The sequence below is a fragment of the Lampetra fluviatilis genome, chromosome 2 (genome assembly GCF_964198595.1).
Source record: "Lampetra fluviatilis chromosome 2, kcLamFluv1.1, whole genome shotgun sequence".
NCBI classification, from domain to species: domain Eukaryota; kingdom Metazoa; phylum Chordata; class Hyperoartia; order Petromyzontiformes; family Petromyzontidae; genus Lampetra; species Lampetra fluviatilis.
In genome coordinates this window covers 31,067,067-31,079,422 of record NC_136276.1, presented here as the reverse complement: position 1 = coordinate 31,079,422, position 12,356 = coordinate 31,067,067, and the positions used below count along the sequence as shown (strand labels likewise).

Below are 12,356 nucleotides of genomic sequence, written 5' to 3'. Positions count from 1 at the left end.
TCGGGAGGAAGTTCTTGGTAGTCCCGTAGATCGTCGTCGCGTACGTCTCTAGCTATTTGCAACGCGCCGTGCGAGTCGTCTTTGCGTCGTGTCGATCGGGAAGGGAAGGGCCCCCCAACCCTCCGTGGATCAACGTCTTTGCGACGCGGACGTGCGCGTCGCTCCTCTGTGAATATTCTTTGTTGAGTCTTTACGATCTTTACTTAAACAATAAGCGAGGTAAACAAAAAACTTTTTGATAGATGATGTTTTTTTTGCGTGCGTGCGCGTTCGCGTGAAATGTTGAGGTGCGGCGGGGGGGAGATTCTGCACCCCCCCCCCCCACCACTCTTATTGTTATCAACGCTGTTCTCCTGCTTTTTTTTATGCGTTTATTTTTTTAATCGTAAGGTTTTAAAAACAACAAAAAATGTGGCGACGCGGATCGCCGAATTTTTATCGTCAATTTGTGATTTAAGAATTTTAAGTATTTCTCTTTCGCGCTCGCTCTGTGCAGCTGCCCACACAGATACACACACACACACAGATACACACACACACAGACACACACACACACAGACACACACACACACAGATATCACACACACACACACAGATACACACACACACACACAGATACACATGCACACACACACAGATACACATGCACACACAACAAAGACAAAGACCCCACCCGTATAGCCCAAACAGACTATCGGGGCAAGTGCTATTCGCGAGCACCTAATGAAGGTCGGCATGGTGCACAAAGCGGTGGGTGACCAGCACCGCGCCCGGCCACCTTTGTCTCCCCAGTGGCGATGTTGACGCATCGTACCAGCCGCTCGTTTTAAGGCCGAGTCGACACGGACACTCTCGTGCGCGAGAAATTGAATTGCAAAAGCCCCAAGCAAAAAATTTACAATTTAGAACGACGCTTTATCTGGAGATTACAACCTGCTTGAACAAAATCTCGGCTCTGGATCTTAACCATCGTACGCTGTGGCCAGTGCACCGCGTATCTCAATTTAAACACAGACTTAGAGCAACAGCCCCTGCACTGACGACGACGACAACAACGTTGCATGTACAAGACGCGCCGTAACTGGTGCAAAAAGGGGCTTGCGTGCGCCGCGCGTGACCCCGACCAGCCGTGTGCAGTATCTTTGTTGGCTCCTAACCTTTGGAACTCCTTGCAACGCGCGCCCCCCTCTCCAGCTAGGGTCCGTCGATTCTGGTTGTCCGTGTTTTGTTTTGTTCAATGGCCATATCTTTTGGATAAGGCCTCTTCTTTGTTGTTGTTTTCAACTGACGGTTTGCCGGCTCCGTGGATGCGCGAGTTCGTTGCGTTTGCCGTTATCTCCCCTGTATCTTATCGTTTTTTTATTTTTTTAGGGCCCCTGCTTTTACGCTGCAGCGGTTTGATCGATAAGCGCTTGGAGAGAGAAGGGCGAGATCTTTTTGTCCCGCAGAGCGCCATATAAATGCAATGTTGTTGTTTTCGTGGTTATTGCCACTTGTTGCCAGGCAATCGATGGTTTGCCCAGCACGCCGCCGCCCCACCTCCACTACCCCTCGTGTTTCACAAATTCGGGGGGCGCTGAGAGGGGGCGGCGGGGGTACTCGATTGGAGGCATTCCCACGGTAACTTTTGCGGTGAAACGTAGCGGCAGCTCCAGTGGATGCGTCGTATTAATAACAGTTGTACACTGCCGTTTGCGTTGCGCCCAGTTTTACTCTTAGCCCTGGGGGGACCCCCACCCGCCCACACCTCCACCACCAATGGCAACTTGCATGACACAGTTTGAACACGTGCCTACTTGCAGGCCCGTGAGCTTAATCCGGCAGTTAGGGGGTCGAACGTTGCTATTTTGTTATTCCACTGAAGTCCATGTGTCGACGAATGAGTCCATCTACGGAACAACGGGCGGCGACGGACGGGAGTCCGTTAGCTTCTAGGCTTGTTGGGTTTTTGTTGTTGTTGATGCACAGGATATCGATGTTGTTTAGCTGACCGTTTATCACGAGCGTGAAAAAAATCTCCTTAAGCATCTGGTCGCTACGTGCCCAGGCTGCATCTCCCGGGGCTTACGCGACACGGGTCTGAAACTCTGAATTAGAAGTGAGAGAGAGGAGGGGGGGGGGGGTGAAAACATACTTTAAAAGTCACCTTTCGGGAGCGTTCTCAGTGACGCCACTGCGCAAGTGATGCTATATTTAAAGATACACGACGGGTGTCGTCGTCACCGGAGAATGCTCCCGAATTATTTAAAAAACTTTTATTTCGTTGTTTGTTGTTGCTGTTCGGCGATGTCGCTGGAGCGGCCTGCTGCAAGGGGCACGGCCAACCCACGAAATTCGTTTTGTCACTAACGGAGCTCGGAGCTCTCGGCGTGTCTCGACCCCTGGGATGCGTAGTGCGGTAGCCCCGCTCGGGGCGAGGGATACGCAGAAGAGCGGAGCCGTTTTCCCCTCCCGAGTCGCGTCTTCTGGAGAATCCCAATTCCAGTACAGCCCCCCCCCCCCTCCTCGTCTTTCCGCTTGCAAGGAGATGGACCGACCCAGCCACTTAAATTCGCACAGAGAGAGAGAGAGGCTCCTGGTTCCGTACAAACTTTCTGAGATGTGGTTTGGTAAAAAAAAAAATTTCACACCCATGCGTGTAAATTATTTGTCAAGATATAACCCACGATAGCCTCGTTCATAGAACACTTCACAAGGGAAATTTGTCGTTATTACATCTACTCACAGTCACCTTTTTATAGTTCAATGTTTCATTCATTGAATCCGTCTACTCTCAACAACGGCAGTCTTCGTCTGTGGACGACAAGGCAGATGTTGTGGATTATGAAGTTGTTGGGTTTTTTTCCCAGGCCCTAACCACCTCAAATAGTCTGCGACTTGCCGAAGCCGGCGGTGCAATTTCGTGCCGGCGTTAAAATAATAAATACTCGCAAGTGAGATGTGTCAGCTCACTTGGGACTGTTTTAAACTGTTAATTTCTGTAGGATACAAATTTATACGGACGATTCGCCACGGGCAAAGCATTGGTCGGTGTATCGTCATCCTCATCGTCATTATCTTAATTATCGGCATCATTGTCCCCATCGTCATCATCGTCCCCATCGTCATCATCGTCCTCATCATCATCGTCCCCATCACGTGGCGCTCGTTTCTACCCTGCGCCGGACGGAATGGTGTGGTGACGAGGGTGACGAGGTCAAGGTGCAGGGAACCAGAGAGACGTCTCTGTTGGCGTCTCTCGCGATGCCGTTCCGCGCCGTGTCGTCAGCACTCTCGGGTTGCCGCGTCAACGACGATGAATCATCGCACGATGCAAGGCCCACGAGAATCGTATCGTCCGTTTTGCTAGATATCCGTGTATTGTGATTATCATTGCTCATTACATTTTATTTTTATTTTATATTGCTATTTCAGTTGTTTTGTATATATCTATAAATAGCAAACACGACGATTAAAGTTCTAAAGTAAAGAGCTATTTACCCATTAAATTAGCGCTTTGTAAAAAATATTATTTTATTCGGCGTCATTTGCGCTACGAGTTATTTAAACGTTTGACTTGTGTGTTGGGGTAGCGTGTGCGATATACGTGGGTATACATTGTAAAGTTGCAATGACTCGAAGATGTGTGGGGGTGGTCTTAAGTTGAGAAAACTGCAGTTGAATAACTTTTTTTTTAAGTACCATATTCTCTACAATAACCCTCCCCCCCCACCCCATATCCCGATTTTTAAAGAAAAAAACTGTGGAGCTGTGTTGCAATTTTCCGGAGCGTCTTATAACGTGGCGGTATTTTGTGTGAGCGTGTTCTGGCAGTAAGGCAAAGCACAAACAAACAATAAAAACAACAATGCAAGCTACATTAAAACAGGAAGCCGATATCGCGATAATCGCCACGTGGTGAGAAATGATATCCTATCTTGATATATGATATATCTTGATATATCATATCATATACATAGATGAATTGATATCATGTCTTATCAGAGTTATGTTTTTTGTTTGCATTATGACTGCAGGTATTGTGGTCTATGCAAACATGACTCCTTGTAAAAAAGGTGTCAGTTTTGTTGCCAGATAAAAGGGTAAAAAAACAATTATATTTTTTACTGGCAAATGAGGTTCCAATGGTGACTTAGTATTTGTTGAAATTAACCCTCTCAATTTAAATTGGCCTCCCTCCCTCTCTCGGCGTGCGGATCCCGTGATGCTACACCGTGCGTTGTGTACGGAACCCAGTGGCTCCAGAAAGTTCCTCTGCAGAAGCTCCCAAGCACGGGGCAGCGAAAGGTCTGAGAGCGTTTTTCAGCCTCTCTAAGCCGACAGTCTAAACAAGAATCTGGCCAACAACAATAAGCTCAGCTCTGCTGCTGGTGTGGTCTGGACAAGGCTGAGATTAGCATTGCCCGTGCAATGTTGGTGGTGGTGGTGGCCACACCTGACCATGACGATGCACGCAAGGCGGGGATGGTAGTCGCCGTGCCTTCCTGCCGTGTGTGAGCAGCAGCAGCACCAACTTTGTACAAATCTGTTGTGCTGAACCACCACCCCCCCACCCCCCAGGTACAAAAGAGAATAGGCTTTACCCCTTTCCGGCAATTATACAGGGATGTGTTAACATGCCGGCAAGGGTATAATACCTATTTATTTCCCATAATCTTAATACCGGCAAAAAAAAGTGTCCCATAGATACACGCGGCTTCAACCGAATAACGCAACCCCGGCGAGCGCTTGTACCGCGCACAACTGGAAAACAACAACAACGCAAACCCTATATAGTGGTCATCTCAGGATGGTGGCAAATAAATCTCGTTCAAAACACATTCCTGGTGCGTGGCCGAGCTGCTGCGGTGGTGGGAATTGGGGGGGGCGGCGCGTGTCACTCCCGTTTCAAAATCCAGCTGTTCAAACTCAAAACCTTATTCGCTTTCGGTTGTTTTTGGTTATTGGGGGCGCGTGCGAGGACCGCGTGTACACTAGCAAACGCGAGTTGTTGGGACGGGGGAGGAGGGGGGTTTTTCCCCCCCTTCAAACGCAAAGCAAATATTGTACAACTTGGCACTTATAGCCATACAATTGTGCCCGGACGCAGGGCTCTTGACACTGAACCTTAAATTATCTATTTAAAATAAGCATGCTTCACACGTCCCCTCCCCTCGCTGCATTCAATCCCCACTTTTATATTTTATTTTTTGTAAGTTTTATGGGAATTTGACTGTAAAAGTGCACTATATGTTTGACTCCATTGTTTTTGCCTTTTTTATATATCATAGAAATGTGGACGTATTTATATATACAAAGCACCCGTTAGTTTTTTTTAGGAGGTTAAGGAAACGATGTTACTGATTGTTAAACAAGCGGAATACACAAGGTCGCACAAGATGAAGCCACCATTGCGAAACCGTTTATCACGTCACACTCCTCAAAGAAAAACAATCTTGGCGTTGCAATTTCTCTCAAATGTTACGCCTTGTATGATAAAAATGATGTTGATGGTGGTTGGTGGTGGTGACGACGATTTCGATGTCCCTTGTGACCACGGTGGGTATCACAATTGGCACGAGAATTCGCCGGTCGCAAGTGACCCACAGCGGCTGTTCTGTTCAACGAGTAACGAGCTAATTACAAAACGACACACGTGTGTGTGTGTGTACACATCATGCCGCACACACGCACGTTCGCCTTTTTGACTAACTCTTTTTTTCTCATTTGGTAAATGAAACGTGGTCGTTTCATTGGGGGGGGGAGGCAGGGGGAAACCAAACAAAATTAGTTTTTTAGCGTAACGTTTTGGAAACTCACATTTTGGTGCGTGTGCTCGCGTGCCCATGCGTGCACACGCGCTTTGGATCCATGCATAGGCTGTGTGTTTTACCATGGCGTACCACGTCGCTGTCGGACTGGGCCTCCTCATTCCCAGTCTGAAGGCGCTCGCTCGGCCGTTTTAATAGCAGCGCCACATCGGCAGCCACGCGCGACTGATTGAACCAGCAGCTGAAGCGTGATAAGAAAAAAACACAAGAAGCTCGATCCAGACTGTTGGGTTGTTTCGTTGCCGTGTTTAATGACATAATTTGCGGACATTCATATCCCTACAATCACGCATCTGACGGTAGCCAGGAATGACTATAAATAACTGTTACACTTTCTGTATATTTTTTGTGGTTAAAAGTTTTGCGCGAGCGCACAAAGAGAGCGAAGGTATTTTACGGCAGGCAATCGATCACATTAACCAGCATGACTCGGGGCATTGTGATGAAGGGATTTCTTATTTTTTTGTTCGTTTTTAAAATGTAGATCCTGTGGTGGCGGTGGTGGTGCGAAGTGTGGGTAAATCCCACGTCTTCCAAGACGTCTAACCAGCGTGGAAGAGTAGGCCAAGTACCTTCTGAGTGGAGCCTCTCCTATAGATCTCCGTCGAGTCGGGGGAAGAGGTCCTCGTGCCGGTAGTGACGTGAGCAAGACATTCAAGGGCTGCATCTTCTACATATGCTGTTCATGCAATCTGCAGTATATATAAAAGACCCCTCCCCCACCATATAGTTTTGTATACGAATTTGGTACGCGTACTGTGCGTCTAGGAAGGTTTTGTCGGAAGCTCTCTTCACCCCCCCCCCCTGTCTCTTAAATTGACCCCAGGTTATTGGGGTCAATTCCAGTGTGGAGCGGTGCCCCACAAACCTGCCCACCCGAGTTTCCAATTCCCAGTTGCGGCCACCGTCAGTGACGAGTGGAATCTGAGCCGGCCCACTCCTTGCGACCTGACCGGCGTGGTGAAGTATGGTCAAACAACCCCCCACGACTGACCGGCGTGGTAAAGTATGGTCAAACAACCCCCCACGACTGACCGGCGTGTTTTCGGCAGGCCCTCCCCATCCAGCCGTGGATTGACAAAAGAGCTGTGAACAAAATCTTGACCTTAAAGCTTTCGTGACTGCAGGAATTCATATTCTTTGGGTCATTCGATTAAGCCACGTAGATAGAAAAATAATGTGGAAAAATAATGAAAAAATTATATCGACGTGGCTTTACCGAAAGACCCAAAGAATATGGCTGTAAACTATGGTTTTTAATCGTTAACGTTTCATGTGAGCAATTTGCCATAACTACAACGCGTTGCACGGGCTCCCTTGTGGGCTGTTTAGAGTGAATAAATTAAGTAACCACAACATTAACGAACGATGTTTGTACGTTGAACGTCTTTCGCGGAGCCGACCGTGCTAATCGGATGCGAGGACGCTCTTTTGACGATAAAATCCCCATTTAACTCTGTCGACCTAGATCACGACAAAGCCCTCCGACCTTCGCTAATTGATTCGCAGCGCTGCTAAGATCTTCAACGATCCCTCCGTCACAGACTTTATACTTGGCTCTTGAGGCAAGTGCTGTTAGCGAGCACCTATTAAAGCGCTGGTCGGTGCGGCAGGCATCACGCGCCACCACCTGTTCATCTCACCATCCTTGTTTGTTCCACACGTCGCACTAGGAAGGTGTAAGTTCTTCCTTGAAGGCCGAGTTGATCTCGGCAGGACGTCGGGGACTTGATTCAGACACCGGCTCGCCCACTCGTGTTCAGCCGTGGCCACGAATTGAACTCAAAAGTCTCCAGCGGATGCGTGAGCTAAATCACTGCCACTTTAAACCCATTCTTATAGGCTCAAATTTTCAGAGAAAAAAATTCCGTCCAGGGTTTTAATTTTTTTATTGATGTTTTAGAGCGTCATTTTATTTTTGTGTGCCAGGTAAATGTTCTGAGCGTACACACAACGACGTGTCGGGTTTCCCTCGCTTCGTGCGGATTCGATGTTTTTTTGTTGTTGCGATTTCGCTTCGATGTGACCGATGTTTTCTAACCAAAATTCTCTCGCTCGACTACGCGGTTTGAATTCGCTCAGTCGATGCGGCTGTGCGGTTCTGTACTGTGCGTGTGTTTGTCCTGTGGACTGTGTGTGTGCTGTGGACTGTGTGTGTGCTGGATGTACTGTGTGTGTGCTGGATGTACTGTGTGTGTACTGGATGTACTGTGTATTGTGTTTACTGTGTGGTCAGTGTGTGCTGTGTGTACTGTATTTTCTGTGTGTAATACGTACTGTGTACTGTATTTCCTTTGTGTAATACGTACTGTGTGTGTACTGTTTTCTGTGTGTAGTATGCACTGTGTACTGTATTTTCTGTGTAATACGTGCTGTGTGTATTGTATCTTCTGTGTGTAGTGTGTACTGTGTGTGTGTACTGTGCGCCACTCGGCAGGCAGCTGTCTCCTCGTGCGGGTTCGCTTTTGTGCGCCCTCTTTTTTTTTGGGAACGCATCTACTACCGCATAAAGCGAGGGAAACCCCCGTATTGATGATGAACGGCGCGGGTTACTATTCATACGTTTGGACGTTTGGTATGTGCATAACTCCCTCCATGCATTCTCATGAATATCCCTGGTCGTGCTGCTAAAAAAGTCGGTTAAGCTCGGAGGTGCTGGTGGGGCCGTGCCAGCTGAAATTTAGTCCCGAGTCTGGTTACTGTGTTCAGCGACAACATTTTAGAAGCATCAACGAATACTTCACCGTGTGAATTCGGCAACAAATTTCGTCAAAATGGGTTTTTGTTGTTAACGTGAGAATTGTGGGTTTTTTTGGTCGACGCTATCTTGTAAGGCTTCTTCCTGTGCCACGTGGCTTGCTGCGTTTCCTGAATGTCACACACAAAACACGTCTTTTGAATCGACTGTTCGCATTTAATACGCGAATTCACTAAGGAATTACAACACAACGACAAAATATGGATAATAATGTTGATAACTATGATGAAGAAAAAAATGAATACGTAGCATTTTTTATTTTATTTTTTAATGTTTGGTTTCGTATCGTTTGTAAAAGTTAATTTGTATAACTTCTCTGTTGTTGCTATGACTACCGACGGTACACTGTAATGTATGTTCGGTATGTTGGTGAAGTCTTTTTAAGTATAGAACTGTTGTTATTAAGGAATAAAAATGGAATTTGAGAGCGTCATCTGTCCCACGTGTGTGTGTGTGTGTGGGGGGGGGGGTCGATGGAAGATCTGGACTCCATCAAGCGTGGGGTGATGTTGACGGGGTCATCTCACCCAGCATGGCCAGACCACCGCATGCCCAACGCAGCTTCTGTTTAGCCGGAAAGCGAGAGGCCAGACGGGCGCTGCACGGGCTAGAGAAGAGCCGGTCTGATGTGGTACAGGAGCGTGTGGGAATGATTGGACTTGCCAAAGACTCAGGTACCAGCGGCGTCAAGATCGGCCTCTGTGGAGGAGGCTCGTGAAGGACGCTGCTGGGCAGTTGGAGGCAGTCGCCCTCCAACAACACAGGAGGGCAGCGGAGCGACGCTCACAACAACGAGCGGAGCGCCGGGCGGCTAAAATTCAGCCAGTTGGCGCAGTAGGGAGCACAGGTGGTGCCATCTGCCAGTCGACTCAGTCGGTCAACCCCATGGCACCTGGGTCTGTTCCGTGGCCTGCCAGCAAGCCTTCCAACACGTCACGTGGCCTCAAAGTGCACCGAGCTGTGGTGGGGACGTCACCACCACTTTGTGGCGGAACACGGCTGTTGCTGAGCGGTGGCGCACTGGGGATACAAAGGCGGCCGGGCGTGGTTCTGGCGACCCACCCCTCCTCGTGCGCCGTTCCGGCCTTCATAAGTGCTCGCTAACGCTCGCTCTCACAGCCGGTTAAAGCGATACGGGGGTGGGGTAGGAAAGGACGCCAAGGGATTTTCTCGATTGCCCTCCTGACCTTTTTCGCACGGTGGCCGCAATTTCAAGCGCTAACCAGGCTCACGCCTGCTGAGCTTGAGATCTGCCGATAATGGTTGGGTTCACTGTGAATTTCTTTCGTACCGTACGTAGCCAACCGTGATATTCGAAGGTTGAGCGGGGTGGGGGGGGGGGCACAACAAAACTGAACGCAAAATCAGTTTCTAAGGAAATGAGGTTTCAATCGAGATGATATTTTATTACACGCTTTTATTTAACTCACTTTGTTGTATCCTCAAAAAATAAATCTTGTAACGATAAAAGCAGGGGAGGGAGGGGGAACAGTGCGTAGTTTGATCGAGAGAATGCGGCAATGGATAACATTTCTACAATCTTAGTCCCCCTATCTCTCTCAATGCACATCGACTCTGTCCACGTGGCGTCTTCTATCCGTGTGCTTATGAATAAGGGGCATTGCCCGAAACGTCGCCGACGAGTACACGTACTAGGCCACGGTGCTCTTGGCGAATGCGTCTCAACGTTTTGCCGTCTCGTTCTCAGCAGATGGCAGCACACTTCAAGCATTCGTAATCTCCTGCAATGACGACCGCACAGCCATCGGCAGCCGTGGTCTCTCTACTGCTGGATGAAGGCCCTAACGACCCCCCCCCTCCGCGGTGCAACAAATCTTTCCCTCCGCGGTAGGGCGCGAATCATCAACTCGGGGGCCGTCCATAAATGACGTCACGCACCTGGCGGCGGGGGGTGGGTCAGATTTTTGTGACGATGTGTGACTTGCGGGGGGTTGGGAAATGTGACGTCACATCAAAATGCGCAACTTTAAATAAATATATAAATGTTATAACAACACTAATTGTTATAACAACACTCCGACAACATCAGAGTGCAGCGCCACATTAAATACGCACTTACAATGACTTTAATAGTTTAAAGCGATTTGAAGCATGTTTTATTTTCAAAATGGAAATATGGTTTGGGGGGGCAGAGCTTTGTGACGTCATATTTGAGGGCGGGGGTTTGACTTTTTGTGACGCTGTGTGACGAGGGGGTGGGGGGTAAAAAATCGTCCAAAATCGCGTGACGTCATTTATGGACGGCCCCTCGTGCAAACGGCGCTTTGCAGATTGATCGTGTTGTAGTACAGCAGCAGCAGCAAGTTGCTTGTTGAGCAATGGCTGCGCCGCGTGTGGATGTGTTTGTTTGAGGGGCTCTCCCTTCTCCACGCGAGTTGTGGCTCTCTCGCAGCCAGGGACACCCCCGCGCCCCCCTTTTAACAAACGAGTCTCGGGGTCTGGATGAGGATTACCCGGATACGTAACATTACGCAGTGGTGGATCGCACTTGCGCCGTGACATCCAATCAACCTGAGTTCGATTCTTAATCCGCATTGACCAGCAAAGGTGAAGTATGGTCAAACACCCCCCCCCCCCCCCCACGACCGACGCGGCGTGGGGAAGCCTTCATCCAGCAGTGGACTGACACACACACACAGCTGTGCACGTGCTGCCCCGTGTCTCTATTGGTCCTGAGAATCAATGACAAGAGACTTGGTGCTGTCTGTCAGCTGGCCGGTTAGCTCAGCTGGTTAGAGCGTGGTGCTAATAACGCCAAGGTCGCGGGTTCGATCCCCGTACGGGCCACTAACTTTTATTTATTTTAATTTACATTACCCTTACTTCACTTGCAATCTTCTTAGGTTTTTTCGGTAAAGTCACGTAGAAAGTAAAATAAAATAAAAACAAAAAATCACGACGTTTCGGAGGCAACACAAGTCTCCGTCATCAGGTGGGACCGTCACAGCCAGATTAGCTGTATCAAGTGAGGCAATGATTCAAGATGTAATCCCTTAAAAGCGAGTTGAGGGGGGAGGGAGAGGGAGGGGGGGAGCTCATCAGACTATGGTAGCCAATGAAAGGAACGTATCGGGAGGGAGGGGGGGCGAGGCCAAAAGGGTGGGCGATGGACGTGGAAGCGCTTGTGCGCAAGCGGCCAATTACTGCACACGCCAACACAATGGAGCGATTGTGCGCAAGCGGCCAGCCACTGCACCCGCCAACACAATGGGCAGAGAGGAGGAGGGGAGGTCTAATACACATGATAGACAAAATAACGAAAATGATGATGGCGTGTGCAGTAATTGGCCGCTTGCGCACAAGCGCTTCCACGTCCATCGCCCACCCTTTTGGCCTCGCCCCCCCTCCCTCCCGATACGTTCCTTTCATTGGCTACCATAGTCTGATGAGCTCCCCCCCTCCCTCTCCCTCCCCCCTCAACTCGCTTTTAAGGGATTACATCTTGAATCATTGCCTCACTTGATACAGCTAATCTGGCTGTGACGGTCCCACCTGATGACGGAGACTTGTGTTGCCTCCGAAACGTCGTGATTTTTGTTTTTATTTTATTTTACTTTCTACGTGACTTTACCGAAAAAACCTAAGAAGATGATTCCTTGCAGTCACGAAAGCTTCAAATCTAGAATTCACTTGCAATTGCGTTCCTACGCCACTGCTGGGGGAGAAGGCTCCACTAGAGGGAGCTCGAGAGGGCTTCTCTCTCTCTCTCTCGAGGGGAATTCGAGAGCCTGGACATGCACGCTTGGACAGACCTCTTAAGTTTAGCA

The 12,356-nt window shown here is 48.9% G+C and overlaps 1 non-coding gene across 1 annotated transcript; it reads left to right on the top strand.

The window, feature by feature from the left end:
* The first annotated feature begins 11,302 nt into the window (after positions 1-11,302).
* TRNAI-AAU (transfer RNA isoleucine (anticodon AAU)) lies at positions 11,303-11,376 on the top strand. Its single transcript has one exon. It is a non-coding gene; the product is annotated as a tRNA-Ile (tRNA).
* The last annotated feature ends 980 nt before the right edge of the window (positions 11,377-12,356 follow it).